At 33.1% G+C, this 21,101-nt stretch overlaps 1 non-coding gene across 1 annotated transcript; it reads left to right on the forward strand.

The window, feature by feature from the left end:
- Positions 1 to 16,350: 16,350 nt before the first annotated feature.
- On the forward strand, positions 16,351 to 16,466 carry LOC114106868 (U5 spliceosomal RNA). The gene has a single exon (XR_003585260.1). It is a non-coding gene; the product is annotated as a U5 spliceosomal RNA (small nuclear RNA).
- The last annotated feature ends 4,635 nt before the right edge of the window (positions 16,467 to 21,101 follow it).

Genomic DNA, 21,101 nt, shown 5'->3' on the forward strand with positions numbered 1-21,101 from the left:
AATATTGGGGATGTAATAGAGTATAAAAATGAACAGAGCATAGGGACTTGTGTGGTACAATAATAAAACATGCAACTTTCATATTGTCAGAATAGAAGAAAGATTAGGGCCAATTGAAAGAGTTTTTGGTGAAATAACAGCAGAAAAATCTTAAATTTAATTTTAAAACACACTATAAATCCCAGAAGCTGAATAAATGATCAAGATTAACAGAAAGAAACCATTCTAACATACTCTATACTTAAATTTTTGAAAACCAAAGAAATAATAATTAAATAAATCCTGAAAGTAGGCAAAGACAAGCAACACATTTCACTAAGAGGAATTGCAAATTCAAATGACAATAGCATCCTTGTATGAAATCACAGAAGCCAGAATGAAGTGGCCTGATAGTTTTCAAGCACTGAATGAAAAGAACTATCACCTGCAAATTCTGTCACTGATGAAACTATTATGTGTAATGAGGTGCAAGGGGGGTGGGGAGTGTTCCTTAAGAAGAAAAGTGAAAAAAAAAAAAAAAAAGAAAAGAAAAATTCCCTAGCAGAATTACCATTAAATGTTGGTTAAAAGGAAGTTTCTCAAACAAAAAGAAAATGATAAAGGAAGAAATCTTGGAACATCAGTAAGGAGGAATAATGGTAGAAAGAATAGATTATGGGTGTATACAATAGGCTTTTTCCTTGTGAGCTATATAGCTGATATTTCAAAGAAAACATTATTTGGCACCCAAGATGATGGCATTTAAAAGCTAGTAAGGTAAAAGGAACTAAATGAAATTGATATTCTCAAATCTCAAAGTAGTGAAATGTTAATACCAAAAGACTACTGTAAATCATTCACATGCATTGTAATACCCATAGCCACTACTATGAAAACTATACAAAGATGTGTACTCAAGAAAAACATAAAAATATAATCCTAAAAATGTTAGTGACACACAAAAATTTAATAAAGAGAAAAAGAACAAGAGAAATCAAACACAAAACATAATAAAATGACAAACTTAAGCCATAACATACAAATAATAAATATAAATGTTCTATATTATCAATTAAGACACATATTGGCAGTTGATAAACAAACACAAAATAACTATGTTGCTTACAAAAAGTCACTTGAAATTCAAAGACATATATAGATTTGATGTAAAAAGATGAAATGTATATATATATATATATATATATATATATATATATATGATCAAGAATCACAAAAAAAAAGGAATCACATTGATATAAAATGAAGTAACTCCTAGAACAAAAAAATATTATATACAAATATATTATATAATATAATATATAATGCTAAATGGACAAAACTACCAAGAAAATGTAGCAATTCTAATAGTGGAGACTCAAAATACATGAAGTGAGAAGACAAGATAGCAGATTAAAGGAAGAATGCACTTCCCAGCAGTTCTTCACCATACTTAAAAAGTGGGAAGACCATACTTAGCAAGGTGGGTAACTAAGTGAATTCACTGAAACAGGACAGAGAAACAGAAAGTCAGGAACTTTGAACATAATAAAAGAAAGAGTAGGTTAGAGTCACACACGCTTGCTTGTAACTGCTGAGGGGCAGGGGAGCCTAGGCAGAGACAGAGAAAAGCACCATGAAAAAAAGTTAGCTTGGGGAACTGGTAGAACAAAGAAAGATACTTAGATTAATGAACTCAGAGTTGGTGTGGGAAGTTGTTAAGTAAAAAAGCAATCAAAATAGCTTGATGCATGGTGGGATAGTATAGTAGGAACCAGGGTCACTGTCATGGGAACAATTTGCAAAGCTGCATGACTGGGAGCCAAGGCATCAGCAGTTAGTTACCTATTCTGAGCCCCAGAATGTGCCTAGACAGAAAACTACAAACACATATCCGTAATAAAACTGAATGTAAATGGTCTCAACTGCCCAATCAAAAGACATAGATTAGTACAATGGACCAGAAAACAAAAAACAAATAAATTCAAAATAAAACAAAACAAAAAAATTCCAGGGCTGGAATTGTGGCTCAGTGGTAGTGTGCACACCTAGCATTCATGAGGCACTGGGTTTGATTCTCAGCACCACATAAATATAAAATAAAGAAATTATGTTTTTGTGTTCACCTAAAACTAAGAAATAAATATTTTTTTAAAAATTCCACTATTTGCTCTTTGCACAAGACTCATCCCATACGTCAAAACATCCACAGACTGAAAGAAAAAGGATGGAAAAAAATTTTCATGTAAATGGAGTTCAAAAACAAGCTGGGAAACATATTCTTATACCTGACAAAAACTTCCAGCAAAAAAAATTAATCAAAAGTGACAAAGAAGTCCACTGCATACTGCTAAAGGAAATGATCCAACAAGAAGATAAAATGATAGTAAATATATTTGCCCCAAATATCAGTGTACCTAATTACATTTAAAAAGAAAAAAAAAAACAAAACTTCTTCACATTAAATCTCAGATAGACTCCAGTACAATAATACTGAGTGATTTCAAAATGAAAATAATAAAGAAAAATACACAGGACCAAATACACAGGAGATTATAAAGTAAGATTGTGTTCAAAATAAGAATATCTTTAAAGAGATAAATTAGATTGATAAACCCTTAGCCAATCCAAGAGATTCATCTACAGGAAAAGACATCTACAAGCTGAGGACAAAAGGATTGGGAAAAATATATCATGCAAATGGAGACAAAGTAAGCAGGAGAAGCTACTCTCCTATCAAAGTAGATTCCAGGCCAAAATTAATCAGCAAATACAAGGTAATATCGGTTAAAAGAATCATCCAACAACAAGATATAATTATTATAAATATTTGTGCTCCAAATGTTGGTGCGCCTATGGATATAAAACAAATCCTACTCAGTAGGAAGAATAAAATAAATAATATTATAATAATACTGAGCCATTTCAACACATCTCTCTCACCAATAGATAAATGATAGACATAATGAGTAAAAAGTCTTCAGAACCAGAAATAACTATTAATTGAATAAAAGAATATTTCATTCATCAACAACCAAATCCAATAGATGCACATGGAATCTTCTCTAAAAAAAAAACATTTATAGGAGTCAAAGAAACTGTTAGCAAATACAGAAAAAGAGGATAATTCCTTGCATTATATCAGATCCTATGGAATAAAATTAGATATTAACAGCAACACTAAATACAAAATCATTTTAACACATGAAGATTGAATAATATACTTTGCATAAGGAATAGGTCATAGAACAAATCAGGGAAGAAATAAAAAATAAATATATAAAAATGAAAGAAGATATACCATATTAAAATCTTTTGGACAATATGAAGGCAGTTCTGAGAGGAAAGCTTATAACACTTAATGCTTACATAAAATAGATCCCAAATAAATAATCTAATGTCAAGGCCCTAGAAAAATAAGAATAATCTAATTCTAAAATCAGTAGAAGACATGAGATAACTAACATCAAAGCCAAATTTACTGAAATTGAGAATTTATAAAATGATATAAAGGTTCAATGCAACAAAGAGTTGGTTCTTAGGAAAGCTAAATGAGACTGATAAGCCTTTAGTCAAACTAATCAAAAGAAAGAAAAAGACCCAAATCGATAAAATTGAAGATGAAAAAGGAGATACAAACATAGACATTTTTGAAATACAGAGGATCATTAGAAATAACTTGGAAAATTTATATTCTAATAAACTAGAAAATCTAGAAGATATGGACAGATTTCTAGACATACATGACCAAACCAAATAGAAACAAGGATAGAGAAAACCTACATGGACCCCCTCAAACAATGAGGTTGAACCATGAAAAATACAAAACCTAATGAATTTTCAGCTGAGTTCTACCATATATTTAAAGAACTAATGCCAATCTTCCTTAAATCATTCTATGAAATTGAAAGGAGGTGATGCACACCTCTCTTCATTTAATGAAGTCAATATTACCCTGATACCAAACCAGACAAAAACATATCAAGGAAGGAAACCTATAGACCAATATCCCTGATGAAAAAAAACAGATACAAAAAAACTTAATAAAATATTATCAAACCACATCAAATATACACTAAGAGGATTGTATACCAAGGTCAAGTTGTTTTCATCCCAGGGATGAAAGTTCAGTTCAACACATACAAACCAATTAATGTAATTTACCACATAGATAAGGACAAAAACCCTATGATCATTGTGACAGATTTGGAAAAATTTTCAACAAAAATACATCACCCATTCATGTTAAAGATACTGAAGAAGCTAGGGATGGAAGGAAGTTAGCTCAACATTATAAAGTCTATATATAATAAACCTAAAGCCAACATCATACTTAATAGAGAAATATTAAAAACATTTCCTCTAAAATAAGGAACAAGATAAGTATGGCCACTCTCATCACTTTTATTCATTATAGTTTTCAAAACACTATGCAGAACAATCAAGCAAGAGAAGGAAGTTAAAGTGATACAAAGACAAAGCCAGGCTCAGTGGCTGAGGCAGTTGGATTGGGAATTCAAAGCCTGCCTCAGCAAAAGCAAGGAACTAAGCAACTCACTGAGACCCTGTATCTAAATAAAATACAAAATAGGTATGGAGGTGTGGCTCAGTGGTTGAGAGCCCCTGAGTTCAATTCCTGGTACCAAAAAAAAAAAAAAAAAAGAGGAAAATAATTTAAATTATCTATATTTGTTGATGACATGATCCAATATCTAGAAGACCCATAACAAGAAAACAAACAACAAAACACTCCATCAAAAGACTTCTACAGCTGATAAATGAATCCAGCAAAGTAGTAGAATACATGATCAACTTTCATACCTTTCCATACTCTTAACAGCGATTTTGATGTGAAAGAAATCAATAAAATCAACCCATTCACAATATGCTCAAAAAAGAAAAAAACAGCCTTGGGAATTAATCTAATTAAGGAGAAGAAAAATCTCCTCAATGAAAATTTTATAACACTGAAGGAAAAAGACAAAAGAAAACCTTAGAAGATGGAAAAGCCTCCCATGTTCTTGGAGAGGCAGATTAATATTATCAAAATGGCCATACTATCCAAAGTGTCATACAGATTTAATGCTATCTCCATTAAAATACCAATTACATTGTTCAAAAAATTAGAAATAAACAGTTTTAAAATTAATTTGGAAGAATAATAGACCCAGAATAGCCAAAGAAATCCTGAGCAAGAAGAGTCAATAAATACTGGCAAGGACATAGGTCAAAAGGTACACTTGTACATTGTTGGTGGGACTTCAGGCTACTACAACCACTCCAGAAAGCTATATGATCACTCCTCAAAAAAATAGGAATGGAACCATTATATGACCCAGTTATACCATTCCTCAGTATTTATCCCAAAGAACCAAAATCAGCAAATTATAGTGATTTAGCCACATCAGAGTTTATAGACCTGCAATTCACAATAGCCAAATTAGGAAACCAGGCCTGATAGCCATCAATAGATGAATAGAGTAAGAATGTAGTATGTATGCACAAGGATGTTTGATTCAGCCACAAAGAAGAATGATATTATGGCATTTTCTGGTAAACGGATGCAAAAGATGATCAACTAGCTATATGAAATAAGTCAGACTTTGAAAATCAATGGTTGAATGCTTCATCTTATATGCTAAAGCTAGAGCAAACTTAGGGGAAAAACAATGTGGGGGGGATCAAATATCATGAAGATATAAGAAAAATAAGCAGAAGACAGAGTTTGAGAGGGAGAGAGGAGGGTGAGAATGGGGAGGAATTGGAAATGAATTTAACAAAATCATGCTGTGTTCATGTACAAATATAACAAAGAGAATTCCACCTTTATGTGTATGTAGAAAGCATCAATCAAAATAAATAAACAGCCAGGCATGGTGGTGCACACTTGTAATCCCATCAGCTCAGGAAGCTGGGGCAGGAGGATCCTGAGTTCAAAGCCAACCTCAGGAAAAGCAAGGCACTAAGCAACTCAGTGAGACCCTATCACTAAATAAAATACAAATTAGGGCTGGGGAAGTGGCTCAGTGGTTGAGTGCCCCTGAGTTCAATTCCCAGTACCAAAAACTAAATAAAAAATAAATAAACAAGTGAACCAGACAGAAGATCAGTAGAGGATGGAGAATAGGGGTGAGAAGAGTGGAGGACAAATAAGGGAAACAGGAATTGAAATGAAATCAGTTAAATTTCATGTATGTAGGATTTTGTCAAAACAAACCACTCTGTAAAACTTCAATACTCCAATACATATTTAAATACACAAATTTAAAACTTATAATACTATAAGAAATGTAGATGATTATAGTTTTGGATTTAATACTCCTTTACAAGCAACTGAAAGAACCAGTAGATAAAGATTAGAAACAATATGGATCTGAATATTATAATGAACCAACAGAAGCTAATAGACAAATTTCAGAAGGCATTCACTGAGGCAGACCATATCCAGGGCCATAAAGAATCCTCAGCATATTGAAAACTTTTAAAATCTGACATAATGTGTTCTCTGTTTATAATGGAATCAAACTGAGTCAATAACATAATAGGAAAATTTATAAAAATGAAAAAGCTAAAAAAAATTCACAATTCTATATGAGCTATGTGTCTCAAAGATAAAAAAATAAAAGCTGAATTTGAAAACAATATTAGTTAAATATTAAAAACTTGTTAATATTTTAAATTTTGATACTATCCAAAGCAATATATAAGCTCAAAACATTTCTTATTAAAATACAATGGCATTATTCAGAGAAATAAAACATAAAATTTTGAAATTCACAAGGAATCACAAAAAGGACTTTAATAGCGAAAACAAATAAAGTTGGAGGAAGCACATTGTCTGATGTAAAATTATATTACATCAATTAAATCTATAGTAATCAAAACAATATGGTAGTGGCATAAAAAGTTACACAGAACAATGAACAAAATAGAGAGCCAAAAAAATAAATCCAAGCATGTATGGTCAATTAGCTTCTGACAAAGAGACTCAATGAGTGAAAGAATGGTCTGTTAATACATGGATTGAGGGAAACTGGATATCCATGTGCAAAAGAAACTGAACTTGAATGTTTACCAGATACAAAAATCAACTCACAATATATTAAATACCTAAACATAGATCTGAAACAAAAGTCTTATACAAAAAATAAATGGGAAAATCTCCATGGAAATATTTTTTTTGCATTGGATTCTGAAAGCAGAGGCAACAAAAGCAAAAAAAAAAAAAAAAAAAAAAAGTGAGAAGAAATTGGAGTAAAAAAAACTATACACAAAAGAAGGAAAACAGCCAGGCACAATGGTTGCATGCCTATAATCCCAGCAGCTTGGGAGGCTGAGGCAGGAGGATTGCAAGTTCAACGCCAGCCTCAGCAAAAGCAAGGCACTAAGCAACCAAGTCGGTGAGACCTGTCTCTAATTAAAATACAAAATAGGGCTGGGGATGTGGCTCAGTGTTTGAGTGCCTGTGAGTTCAATCCCTGGTACACCAAGTGAGGAGGAGGAGGAAGAGGAGGAGACCCAGTATAGCAATTGGGATAAATTATTTGCAATCCATGCATCTCATAAGTAGTTAATATCCAAAATATGTAAGAAATTTTCACAGAACTAAAAAGCACACAAACAAAACAATTTAAAAACTGGCAAAAGACCTAAATATTTAAAAATGGGCAAAGGATTTAAACAGGCATATCTCCAATGAAAACGTAAATAGGAGCAATGGGTATAAAAAAGGGATCACCATCATCAATCACAGAAATGTAAATCAAAGTCATAATGCAATATTAATTCACATCTGTTAAAATGGCTATTAACAAAAAGAAATAACACATGTTGGCGAGGGTATGGAGAAAAGGGAACAATTGTAAACACTTGTTGACAGTGTAGATTGGAAAAGTCATTTGGAAAAACACAATTGAGTTTCTTCAAAAAAAATTTTAAATAATCATGTGTCCCAGCAACTCTTCTTCTGGGTACATTTTCTAAAAGAAATGAAATCATCACTTTGTATATATAGATGAGATCTCATGATCATTGAAGCATCATTCACAATAGTCACAATATGAAAGACAATATATAATTATCTATTGACTGATGATCAAACAAAGACATTGTGGTATGTGTGTGTGTGTGTTGGTATATATATATATATATATATATATATATATATATATATATATACCAACACTATATATATATATATATATATATATATATATATATATATATATATATATACCAACACACACACACACACACACACACATTATTATTCAGACTTTAAAAAGTAGAACCTGCCATGTGCAACATGGATGAACCTGGAAGACATTGTGTTAAATTTAATAAGCTATAGAAATAAAGAAAATTACTGATTAATCTCATACATGTAGAATGTAAAAAATAGTAGAATACATATCAATAGTACAATAATTGTTACCAGAGATGGTATGAAGGGATGTGGAAATGTAGAGGAATGGTACAATGTTGTAGTTATTCAGAATGGATAAGTCTAGAGATCCAATGTACAGCACATGCACAATATTTAATAATATTATATTGTATGCCACAAATTTGTGAGAGATTTTAAGTGCCCTTTAAAAAAGGCAATTATGTAAAATTATGAATATGTTAATTGGTTTGACAATACTAATAATTGTACTGTGCATATGTATATCTTTTTGGCATTATATTATACACTGTATATATAATAAAAATAAAATAAAAGTGGGAAAAATGCTGCACGCTGTGGTGCATGCCTGTAATCCCAGTGGCACAGGAAGCCGAGGCAAGAAGATCGTGAGTTCAAAGCCAGCTTCAGCAAAAGTGAGGCGCAAAGCAACTCATTGAGATCTCATCTCTAAACAAAATATAAAATAGGGCTGGGAATGTGGCTCAGTGGTCGAGTGTCCCTGAGTTCAATCCCCAGTACTTCACCCCCCAAAAAAGTGGGGAAAAAGTATAATAAAATAGGAAAGCGTGCATCTAAAGCACTAAATATAGCATTAAATGCTTTCATCAGAAATAAGGGATCATATTAATAATCTAACCCTAACACAAGAATCAGGAGAACAAAAACAACAAAATAAACTCAAAGCAAGAAAAAAGATGAAACAAAGAGCAGAAATCAATGGAATGAAAAGTAGTAAAGCAGTGGAGAAAAAGTGGTGAAACAGAAAGCCACTTTTTTGAAATAAATCAATAAAATTGATACATCTCTAATAATGCTAAGAAATACAGCAGTACCAAAGGAAAAATTTGACACTGTCACACAATGCAATGGAACATATCACTAAAAAATCATGCAACTGTTAAAAAGACCAGAAAGGAAAACTTCAGACAACTTTGCACTCATGAACTTGATAACTTAGAAGAAACAGTCCGTTAGCTTTTCATTCCTGTGACCAATAGATCTGAAAAGAACAATGTAGAGGAGGAATATTTTATTTTGACTCATGGTTTCGGAAGTTCCATCCAAAGCTGGGCAACTCTGACTCTGGGTAAGGTGAGAGAGATTGTTATGGCTGGAAGGCAGAGTTGAGAAAGTAGCTTACTTAGCATTAGAGCCAGGAAGTATAGAAAGAGACAAACTACAAACCACAAAGAAATACCCACAGTAGCCTATTTCCTCCAGCCATACCCCATCTGCCTACAGTTAGCACCCAACTAATCCATATCAGTGGATTAATCCACCAATTAGGTTACTTCTCTCATGATCTAATCGTGTCACCTCTCAAAATTCTTGCATTGTCTCAGGTAGGAGCTTAGGAGGGGTTACCTAATATCCAACTATAATATCCTCAAAATTCTAATACTAGTGAAATTTGAACAGGATGAAACAGGCAAATCAAAGAAACTGAATTCATAATTAAAAGGCTCCCCAAACATAAATCTCTAGACACAGATGGTTAATGGATTCCTGAATAACTCTACTATACATCTGAAGAATTATCACAAAATTTTAACCATCTCTTCCAGAAAACAGATTGGGAAGATGTATTACCTAAATTATTTTAAGACCAGCATTATCCGGATATAAAATAAATAAAGGCAGCCACTCTCAACAAATAAACTACAAATAGCTCTCATAAATCTAGATGCAAAACACTCAAAGTATTAGCAAACAAAATCCAAAAATATTCAAAAATAATTATGCATATACAATGATCAAGTGAAATTTATTGCACATTTTCAAGTCTGGTTGAACATTTGAAAATCAAACCATGTAATCTGCATCAAAAAAAAATAAATTTGCATTATGTTAAATTAACAAACAAATAGATTTAACACATATAGTTTCAACATATATTTTAGTAAAAACTTTCAGAACATAGGAACATATAGGGAAATTCCTCAGTTCATTAAAGAGCATCTATAAAACTAAAATTAACTTTATATTTAACGGTTCAGGACTAATCCCTCTAACATTAGAGAAAGAACAAGGATATTCACTATTACCACTCTTGTTCAATATAGTTTGCTTGTTGTAGCTAGTTACATAAAGAGAAAATAAAGAATACTAACTGGAAAAGGAGAAAAGAAATGTGCCTTATCTTCAAATGACATGATTATTATGTAAAAAGTATTAGGTGTCTACAAAAAAATAGCAACAACTTCAAGAATAAGTGAGTTCATTAAGATCATATGATACAAGGTCAATACAGGAAAATCAAACTGATTTGTACTGTTAAGCCCACTATTAAAAATTTCCAAATAAAACTCCAGGTCTTTTTGAAGGAAAAGACAAAGAATTTATTCTGGCTGGGGTCAAGGGTACAGAGAGCAAGCAGTTGTGCAAACCTCAACCATGTTTGGGGGTGTGAATCAGCTTATAAGGACTAAACCCACAAAGAGAGGGCAAGACAGGCAATTATAATCACAAAATAAATTTCATAAAGTGGAAAAAGTACATGTTCTCAGAAATCACACTTGTAGTACATTCTTATAAAAACAAGGCTGCATTAGTGCCATAGTTCAAGGGTATTGTGTTCAGGATGCAAGTGGGTGAGGGTGGAGGTGTTAGCTTCTATTTGAGTGAGCTTATGTGAAAGGGAGACCAATTTCACACAGGGTGAGGTGTCTGAACAAAATGGTGTAAATCTGGCCTACTTTTCAAATCATCCCATAAAAATATATACTAATAAAATAAATATGTGTGTTTATGCAAACATGTATGTATGTATAATGTGTGTGTGTGTGTGTGTGTGTGTGTGTGTGTGTGTGTGATGTATTTGAAGAAATTGGAATTGTCTCCTGTGAAGGGGGTTGAAAGTCCAAAATTTACATTGGTCATATATGAAAATAGGAAAGATATGTTATGTTCGATTCATATGACCAATGGAAATCTACATCATGTACAACCACAATAATGGGATCCTAATTGGGACAAGTTATACTTATTTATGTGTGCAAAATGTTACAAAATATACTCCATTGTCATTTTAAAAAATAATTTATACACACACATAGATAGATAGATATAGATATATAGATAGATAGTCCAAACTTTGCAGATCATGCCAACAGACTGGTAACTCTCAGATGCTAATGCTACGGTCTTGAGACAGAAGGTTTTTCCCCTTAGGGTAACTTCAATATTGTTATTAAAGTCTTTCAACTGATTGGATGAGGCTCACCATTAATAATAATGTCCTTTACTAAAAAATCAACTGATTGTAGATTTTAGCCACATCTACAAAATGCCTTCATAGACATTAATATTAGATTAATTGGGCATTTGATTAACTGAGTCAAGTTAACACAATCTAATCATTAGAGTATGCCCTTATCAACTTGATATCCCAACCATAGATATCTCTGTAAACCATTCTTAATTTCCAAATACAGATCATAATAATGTCATACGTGAATGGAGAGTTGTTAGATGATGTTCACTTTTAGAACCAATGGTATGTATATAGAGACATGGTATACACACACATATACTTTATATACATCATTTATATATCATATATATACCATACATATATACTACATATATATACCACATGTATCATATATATATGTGTGTATATATATACACACACACACACACACACAACATATCTATATGGATCTCCATATGCATACCATTGGTTCCATTCCTATGAAAAAAACGAATAATACACACAAAACTGAACATCATCTAACAACTCTTCCACCCACATATGACATTATTATGGTCTTTTATTGAAAATTAAGAATGGTGGATATATATATATATATATATATATATATATATATAGTATTAATAAATATATATATATATATATATAATACATATATAAAATGGGAATTATCCCATGTTGTTATAAAGGCCAAGAAGTTCCATGGTTTACCATCCACAAGTTGAAGAACCAGAAAACCAATGGTGTAATTTAGTCCAGTTCCAAAAGGCATGAAAATCAGAGAGGCAGATGGTATAAGTTCCAGTCTGAATTAATGCTTCCCTTTGCATGATGGAAGCAATTTATAAATTCTACCTGAATCAGTGTGGCTGTCTGCTCCTGGCAGATTGGGCACTCAGGATTGTCTAAAGCTGATATTGGTGAGTGTAAGTCCATGAGGGTTGCATAACATCCATCCCCACCACCATGGCCACTTAATTCATGGGCTTATTGACTTAGGTGACTGGGGAGTGATTCAGAGAATAAATCATTCTATCCACTTTATTATTAAACTCCTTCACTATGGAGATCACTTTGTTGTGATCATTTATATGAGGCACAAACATTTTCACCATTGTTACTCATTCAGAGGGGTCAGTCCCCCACATCCCTTTGCCAGATCTTCATTTTGCCAGCTTCCTAATTATATTTCTTCCAAATCCTTGATCACCAGGGCAAGCAATTGGCCATTACTCCTGCTGAACAAAATGAACCAGGTCCGCTATTCAACATTCTGCATACCAGGTGGACATTCCTTCACCATTGTCTTTCAGGGAGGTTCTAGAAAGGGATTGTATTCAGCTTCCCATTTCCAAGTGGTGTCTATATATCATGTAGAGACCTATCAACCAGGGCCATGTTTTTTCCTTCTTAGTTAATTCCTGAATGAGGCCATATGTGTTAGCTGAAAAAAGGAAGGGAATGTAGAAGTAGTAGGAACCAGAGACATATGGGCCAATTCATTTTGTAACTTTCTTCTTCCTTCAAAGCCTGCTGTATCCCTATTTCATGCATGCACCTTGCCTTTGAAGTTGAAGTGCTCCTGTTCAACTAGTTCATGATAGATCACTCAGGTTACATGGTAACTTAATGGTAAGTGAGTAATTGCTCTATCTCTACTAAAGTCCAATAAATTAAAAAACAAACACTTTGACTCAAGAGGAGATTAATCATCCATAAAGCATAGCAGGGATTAGTCATAAATTCTCAAAGATATGCACTGTTATATATCTATAAGGGACTGCTAAAATGTCCAAACAGCACCACTCTTTGCTGCTGACACTTCAAGCCCCATTGAATCTTCTGGATCATCATATAATCTAAATGGCAGAGTAGTTTAAACAACAGCATGGATGTGTTTCAGAGTCTTTCCTCATTCTGGAACCCATTCAAAACTAACACCTTCTTGCATTACTAGGTAAATGGGCCAGAGTGACACGTGAGGAAGAAGCATATAATTTCTATATTCCAAATCTGGCCCATTAGGTATGTTGTGTATTTTATTAATTTTTGATCATAGAAAGGCAGGATGCAAAAATTTAATCCTTTAACTTACAAGGGATATCTTGCTTGCCCTATCCAAGTAGATCCCAGTATTTTCACTGAGGTACAAGACCCCTAAATTTTTATCAATTGCTTTTCCCCTTACCTGCTGTGCGAATATCTTACCAATTAATCCAGAGCGATTGTCACTTCTTGCCAAGTACAGTCAACATAATGCCATACATGTAGTAGACCAACCTGATGTCTTCAGGAATGGAAAGACAATCAAGTTCCCTGAAGATTAAATTATGAAGCAGGGCTTTAAAATTGATATTCCCTTGAGGAAGGACAATGGAGTTGTTCCGCTGGTCTTGGCAGCTGAAAGCACTGCTTTTGGTGGTCTTTATTAATAGTTACTGTGAAAACAACATTTGCCATGTTCATAACTGCATACCAGGTACCAGGGGATATGTTAATTTGCTCAAGCAATGAAAACACATCTGGGACAATAGCTGCAATTTGAATCTATACCTAAGTTTACAGTTTTCCACTGTCATTCTTCAAGTTCCATCTGTGGCATACATATACAATGGATTATTTGGCCAGAAAAATAGAGTATGGACACATGCAGCGATATAGATGAACTTTGAAAATACAATAAATGAATGAATCCAGACATAAAAGTTTATATACTATATTTAAAATATAAAATAATAAATACTAATATAAAATGTCCTGAAAATAGAGACAACAAGTAGCTTGGTGGTTGCCAAGGATTAAGTAGGAAAGAAGAGGGGAGTGAATGCTGGATACAGGGCATTAAATGTTCCTGAAACAGTGATTATTAAAAATTGATGATTGCTAAATTATTTAACTTTGAAATCTATATTCAGAAACATATATAAAACATAGGGTAAGTGTTCAATAAATGGTTTACCATGAGAAAATAAAATAAGAGAAAAAATTTTAAAATAGATGCATAACTGTTTCAAATAACTTAACATATCTATTTATGCAAAAAAATTTTACATAAGTTCCAAATATTTTACTATTGATTAGAATTAACATTTTTTGCATAACCATGTTAATAATGCATCAACTATACTTTCCAATGAGAAAAGTAGAATGAGTATATGTTAACCTTTTAAAATTTGTATACTAAAACTTAAATACTTGTTAAGTATTTTCCCATATTCTCTGTAATTAATATTTTTTACAATTTTTTACATTGTTTTTTTTCAAGGTTATTTTACAAGGTGATTATTTTGGTAGCTCATCTAAAGGTCTAACAAAAACATTAATTTGCTTTTAATAGAAAGTACTATTTTTATGATCCTATTTAATCAGCTCATTCCCTCCTTTTGAAATGATGTAATTAAATTGCAAGTTTCAACAGGCATAAAAAAAGCATTTCAAATAGAGGGGAGAGAAATACAAGGACACTAATCATTTTTATTTTACTCAAATATGTTAACTCTGTGAACTGGTTAAAGGAAGTCAGAGAAAATTCTTCCATATACATGCCACTTACTAAATTAGCATTGGTAATGCCAGGTGCTTAGGACATCAAAGATGACTAATACAGAGTCCAGAGGGTGATTTGAGTTTCTACTCTAAAATTAGCCTCAATGTTTTTGAATTTGGCTTTGTGTTTACAAGGTGTGTAATTTTTCACAAATTACTTCACTTTTTGTACCTTTGTTTTCTCTTCTATAAAATTGTATAATTTTTGCTTTTAATCAACCTAAAGATCTTTGACCTAGAACAGTACAATATTGTCCATGGAGGATGGGGGTAAGCTAATAACTCTCAGGAGTCAGGCCTTTTCAATTATATGGAAGAAAAGAGATTATGTGTGAAATTTCAACCAAAAGAAATTAATTATTTTGGCAGACATAAAAGAGAAAAAAAATATGTGTTCTAAGTTTAATTAAACAATGTAGTTCGAGTATATCAGATGTTTAGTTTTCCCAGAGGATTTTAGTTCAAAAAACATCTGGACTCAGAAGTCCTTGTATATAATGGGAAGTAGATAATACATTTGAAAAATATATCATTTGTGGTTAATCTAAAAATTCCCTGACAATAAGAGCCTGAAATGGGTAAGAATAAATTCTTTGTATAAAAGTATAAATTTTTTGTGCTTCAGCAAAAACCAGTTGGGAGTGACAGTCTCCTAACTGACAGCTTCCTCTGCTCCCCAAGCCAAAGAGACATTTGTGTTATACCAAGATTTTTTTGTTTACAGATATATAAAAGTTTTCCAAGGAATGAAAATTTCTGGGCAAATCCCTTAAGCATATTTCAAATCCAAACACCAGTTCTGCTCACCCTTATGTTTTACATTTCCCAGGAACTCTGGTGGATTCATTCTACAGTCCTTAAATGGGCCATTTCTATGTGGTCACTTCAGAGCCAAGTGTCTAAGAGGCAGGTATAGAAGATGGTCTTTCCTTGTGTGAGTCAAGGAGAGTGAAAAATATAGAAACTGTTATGAAAAATGTCAAGATATAAAAAGGCACGAGTGCCTTGGAGCAGAGAACAGCATCCATCTCCCTTCATGTAGAGGTGGAGGAATGAAAAGTGTTTCGGGGAGGGAAAATTCATGAATGGGTCTTTTTGTTTGAGGTAAGACCTACTGAGAAACAGCAGCATGTGCAGTCATAGAGGGGTGATAGGACACTGCATGGGGTATTTGGGGATTCAGAGAAAGAAATAAAAATGCCCTGGAATATTCTGGTTTCTCTTCAGATTGTATAAATCTTTCGCCTTTTACTGAAGATTTCCATGGAGAGGAATAATTCTGAGTCTTAACCCAATTTTTTGAGGCCTTGCATTTGCAGGGCTAATCAAGGTGTGCAAAGATTTAAAAAAAAAAATGGTCTGGAGTTGAAGGCAGAAATGAGGTCTAAAGTGATCCATGGAGTATGCTAAAGAATTGAGACTTTTGTTTTAGTAGCATTAAAGATATAACAAAGACTGTAAAATAAATGTTCAAGTATCATGTACGCCATGTATTTTTCATATTAAAATATGATAAAAAATAGCTACCTTTCGGAAGGCTAAGGAAGGAGTATATCGCAAGTTCAAGGCTGTCTCAGCATTTAGCAAGGACCTACTCAAGTTAGGGAGACATTGTCTCTAAATAAAAAATAAAAGGTTGGAGATGTAGCTTAATGGTAAACACCCCTGGATTAAATCCCCAGTACAACAAAACAAAACAAAACTTCCAGATATTAAGCATGAATATCATTCCCTGTATGGAAATCGTATCTAGGAAAAAGAAATTGAGCAAGAAGGTTCAAGAAATGCTCATCCAACTTTTCTGGATTAAACAGACAGTATTTTTTGGAACCAGAATTGAAATCTATATCTGATTTCATGTCTTCACTGTGTTATCCACTTCCCAGATCAGAATCCAGGCTTAGTAGGTGAATTCTACTGTCTCTTTACTATGTTATTCTTGAATATTCAACTGGCAGAGGGCTTTGGCCTGAGATAGAACTCAAGGCCATTATCTATCTATCATCACTAAATGACTTAGGGCATATGCCCTGTATCATATGTCCATCATACTTCTAAAAAGTGTTTGTACACCTCTGTTATATAACTTTTTCATTTCCCATTAAAGTATATGTTCTTTAATGACAAGAAATATAACTTTCTCTTTATAATAATAAAGATCTAAAATGTTTACGCTGCATTAGGCCATATACACAATATACTAGGCAGATAACATTTTTAAACACTTAATTCTCAACTCAACTCAAAGAATTATTCAAATTTTAAAAGGGTAGAAGTTAAGGTTTCCGGTAGTTTTGAATTGTCTATGGTCACTCATCAAGGAAGTGCTGGTTTCAGGATTTGATTACAGGCTGTATGTATCTGAATCTCCACTGTGGTATTGTGGGGTTGTTTTTTTTTTTTTTTTTCACTATGCTTGAACAAATGGTAAGCTCTCAAAATTATTTATAAACAAATAAACGTCCATCATACTTTGAAATGAACAACTCCAAAACAAAGTTGCTATATGATTTCTGTAATATCTAAACACCCAAAATGATTTAAAATTAAACTGGTAGAAATAAGCTCAATGTATACAAAAATATCATAGAGTCTAAGCCTATATTTTGCCAAAAGTCATAGTAAATTAGCCAGGTGTGGTAGTACACACCTACAATCCCAGAGGCTCAGGAGGCTGAGGCAGAAGGATCACAAGTTCAAAGCCAGTCCCAGAAAAAGAAGGCACTAAGCAAATAAAATACAAAAATAGGTTTGGTATGTGGCTCAATGGTCAAGTGCCCCTGAGTTCAATCCCTAGTACCCCCCTCCAAAAAAAAATTCATAGCAAATTAATGTTCTATTACCTACTTTTTGTTTTATCATCCTAGTTATACGGTATGCTAATACTCATCCTGAAAATGGCAGTCTGGTTATTTATAATATTGTTAAGGATTCTTTATGTTGCATTTGGTTGTCTATGCATACATGTGCTAGGAATATTTTACAATCTGCTGTAGATTCAAGAGTACTATCTCACAAGCCTTCCTTTCACTACCACTTTCTCTGAAAACCTTTCTCATACCATCAAGTGCTTCCTTTCAGTTGCTAATATGTTCTCCACACATGTGGGGATTTGCAAACCAGTCTGATCTTAAGTGTCAGGGACCAATAAGTGGGGGTCAGTTATCATCTTGCCTTCATTTGCAAAACAGAAGGGCCAATGTTTGTAAAACTTCCTTTTATATGATGTCTTCCCAGTTTGCTCACTTACTCTATCAATATGCTATGAGAATTACTTTTCAGAAGATTTAGTGCACAGAATCCAAGCATAGGATTTAAGGTACAAATTTGTTGCATAGTAAGAACTCTCACAGATTTGTACTGACCAAAAGAGTATCTATCTTAAAGTCTCTATAAAGTGTCTCTATAAAGTGAACCAAGCAATTCTGGATTTACCTACCCACAGGCACTATTTGGCTCAATTGATCATATATATATATATATATATATATATATATATATATATATATATAGACAAACTGAAAACTTCTTTAGGAACAAAATTTAATAAAAACAGAATAGCAAGTATACAATGGTTGGAACATACTTGAAGCAGGCTTGTGTTCCTTTACTAACAAAATAAATGTTTGTGTATATTATGTGATGGACACTGGGTTCTTTATAAATCAGATGTAGAATTATATAAAATAAGTAGAATTTTAAGAGAGTGAATGTGATTCTCCCATATTGTCAAATTTTAACTAGTGATTTTTCTTTTCTCATAGAGATTTCAAACCAAATATATTTGTTATGTGTCTCACTATTGATTAAAATTCGGCTTAACCTAAATAGGAACACAGAAAACTGAAAGCACTTATTCATTTTTCTTCTAATTGACAGAGAAGATTGTAACTTTATACTAGCATGTGTGTACTTACAACTTTTTAGTGTAGCATAATTTACCTTTTCCTTTTTATTAAATGTGCATCAGTATTTAAAATGGAGTTATTATCAAGCAAAGAGTAAGGGTTCTAATAGCTGAAGTTCAGGTTTTACAGCCCAGAGCTTAGTGGCTCAATGCTTGGTAAATAAGCACCTCTCTGAGCCTTTTAAATAGTATTTGAGCTGAGTTAAGTTTATGAGTTAGCTATAAAATTATAATTTGGTTCTGAAGAGGAAACCTCATTTGTGGCACTCAACAAACTAATATAGTGACCCTAAATCCCAACCTGACTGTTCAGTTATTACAATCCACCACTATGAAGGCTATTAACAGGCCTAATTAAGGCATCAATCACTTATCAGAACCTCAATAACCTTACAATAACTCTTTTTTATAGCATTTTTAGCAATTTGTTCTAATGCACGGGTGCCATATACAAATGAATTGGATATTAGGGACCCTGATAACACTAAGCCATTTGGCATGCATTCCCAGCCCTCACACATCCATAGGCTCACAGGGAGACAGAACTGAGAACATTCCAGAAGGCCTGAGTAGAGTGAGCTGGTCTTTACTTAAAATAACCCAATATGCTGTCAGAATTTTAGGTACCTGTATGCAAACATAAAAGTAAAGGCTACTGGGCATTTTCAGGTTTATAAGATTATTTTTGTTCAGGCTACACTATTGAGAACGGCAAATCATGTACACAGTTTTCCCACACACTTTGCACTGTGTGGGAAAACTTTCTAAAGAGCACATTAACACTTTGACTTATTTTGTTTTTAATGTACTCTACTCAACTTTCTTAACTAAATGTCTCTCTAGAGAATCAAGTATACTTTAGTAAGACAGGTTTAAGGGCAGGATATTATTTGGCAAATCTCAGTGAGATCAGATACTTAAGTTTATCTTAATGTAGCTTTTAATATTTTCTGACAGATTTGCAAGTTGGGAAATTCCATCAACCATATTCTCCAGCACAGTCATCCTACTTCCTGTGCATCTCGTAGGTTTCAGCAGAGTATATCAGAGGCGAGGAGGAAAGCAGTTTGGGAATTTATGACTGCTCTGGAATAGTACCAATTTTAATGTCTCCAGAGAAAAATATTACTAAGATAAAAGAATACTAATGTTTCTTTTTTGCTGCTATAACCAAAATTAAAATATAAAAATTCCCCCAAATATAAAGGCTCAAACATGACAGTTCATTTCTTGAATGTTAAATCCAAAATGTTTGCTCTTGATTTGTGGGCAGCTTTGTTCCAGTCAATATCCAAGGGATGCAGTTTTCTTCTACCCCATGGCTTCATCATCTTTGGAAATATTACTTCTAAAGCTCTCTTAAAATTCTACTTATTTTATTTTATATAATTCTCATTTATATCAAGTGAGTGCAAAGGTAATATATGTGTTGGGCACATATAACCACAAAGGAGTTTGCCAAATGTGCTAATGAATGCTTACCAGTCTCTGCCACCCTGACATTTTCCTGAGCCCTAGTCCTGACTTTGTCTCAGTCTCCAGCATACAATACTTGTCAGAATTAGAAAGGGATATAGAAGACTGGTACAAAATTTGTGGCAAAAGTAGAGAAGCTGCTTTGTTGTTATGCGGCTTCAATAAATATCGAAATTCAAAATATCATGGGGATTATCGTTAAGTTCTTTAATTTACTTCTCAGTTGGGGGACTTAGCTGAAATACAGACTCGACCGTGCACTCTAACTGCAATAGTCTTTAAAAATTAAACAATTATCTGAAAAATGAGATGCCTCAAATACCACAGGAAATAACAAAATTGATTTTCCACTAAGTTCTTTTAAAATATTTTGAGTTGATTGCCACCTCTGGTTTTCACATTTGCTTCTAGCAAAGGCACTCTTGAAAATCATCAAGGTGAGGCTGGGAGCGGTGGCACATGCCCTTAATCCCAGCAGCTTGGGAGGCTGAGGCAAGAGGACTGTGAGTTCAAAACCAGCCTCAGCAAAAGTGAGGCACTAAGTAATTTAGTGAGATCCTGTCTCTAAATAAAAT

The sequence above is a fragment of the Marmota flaviventris genome, chromosome 11 (assembly GCF_047511675.1).
Source record: "Marmota flaviventris isolate mMarFla1 chromosome 11, mMarFla1.hap1, whole genome shotgun sequence".
In the NCBI taxonomy this organism is placed as follows: Eukaryota; Metazoa; Chordata; class Mammalia; order Rodentia; family Sciuridae; genus Marmota; species Marmota flaviventris.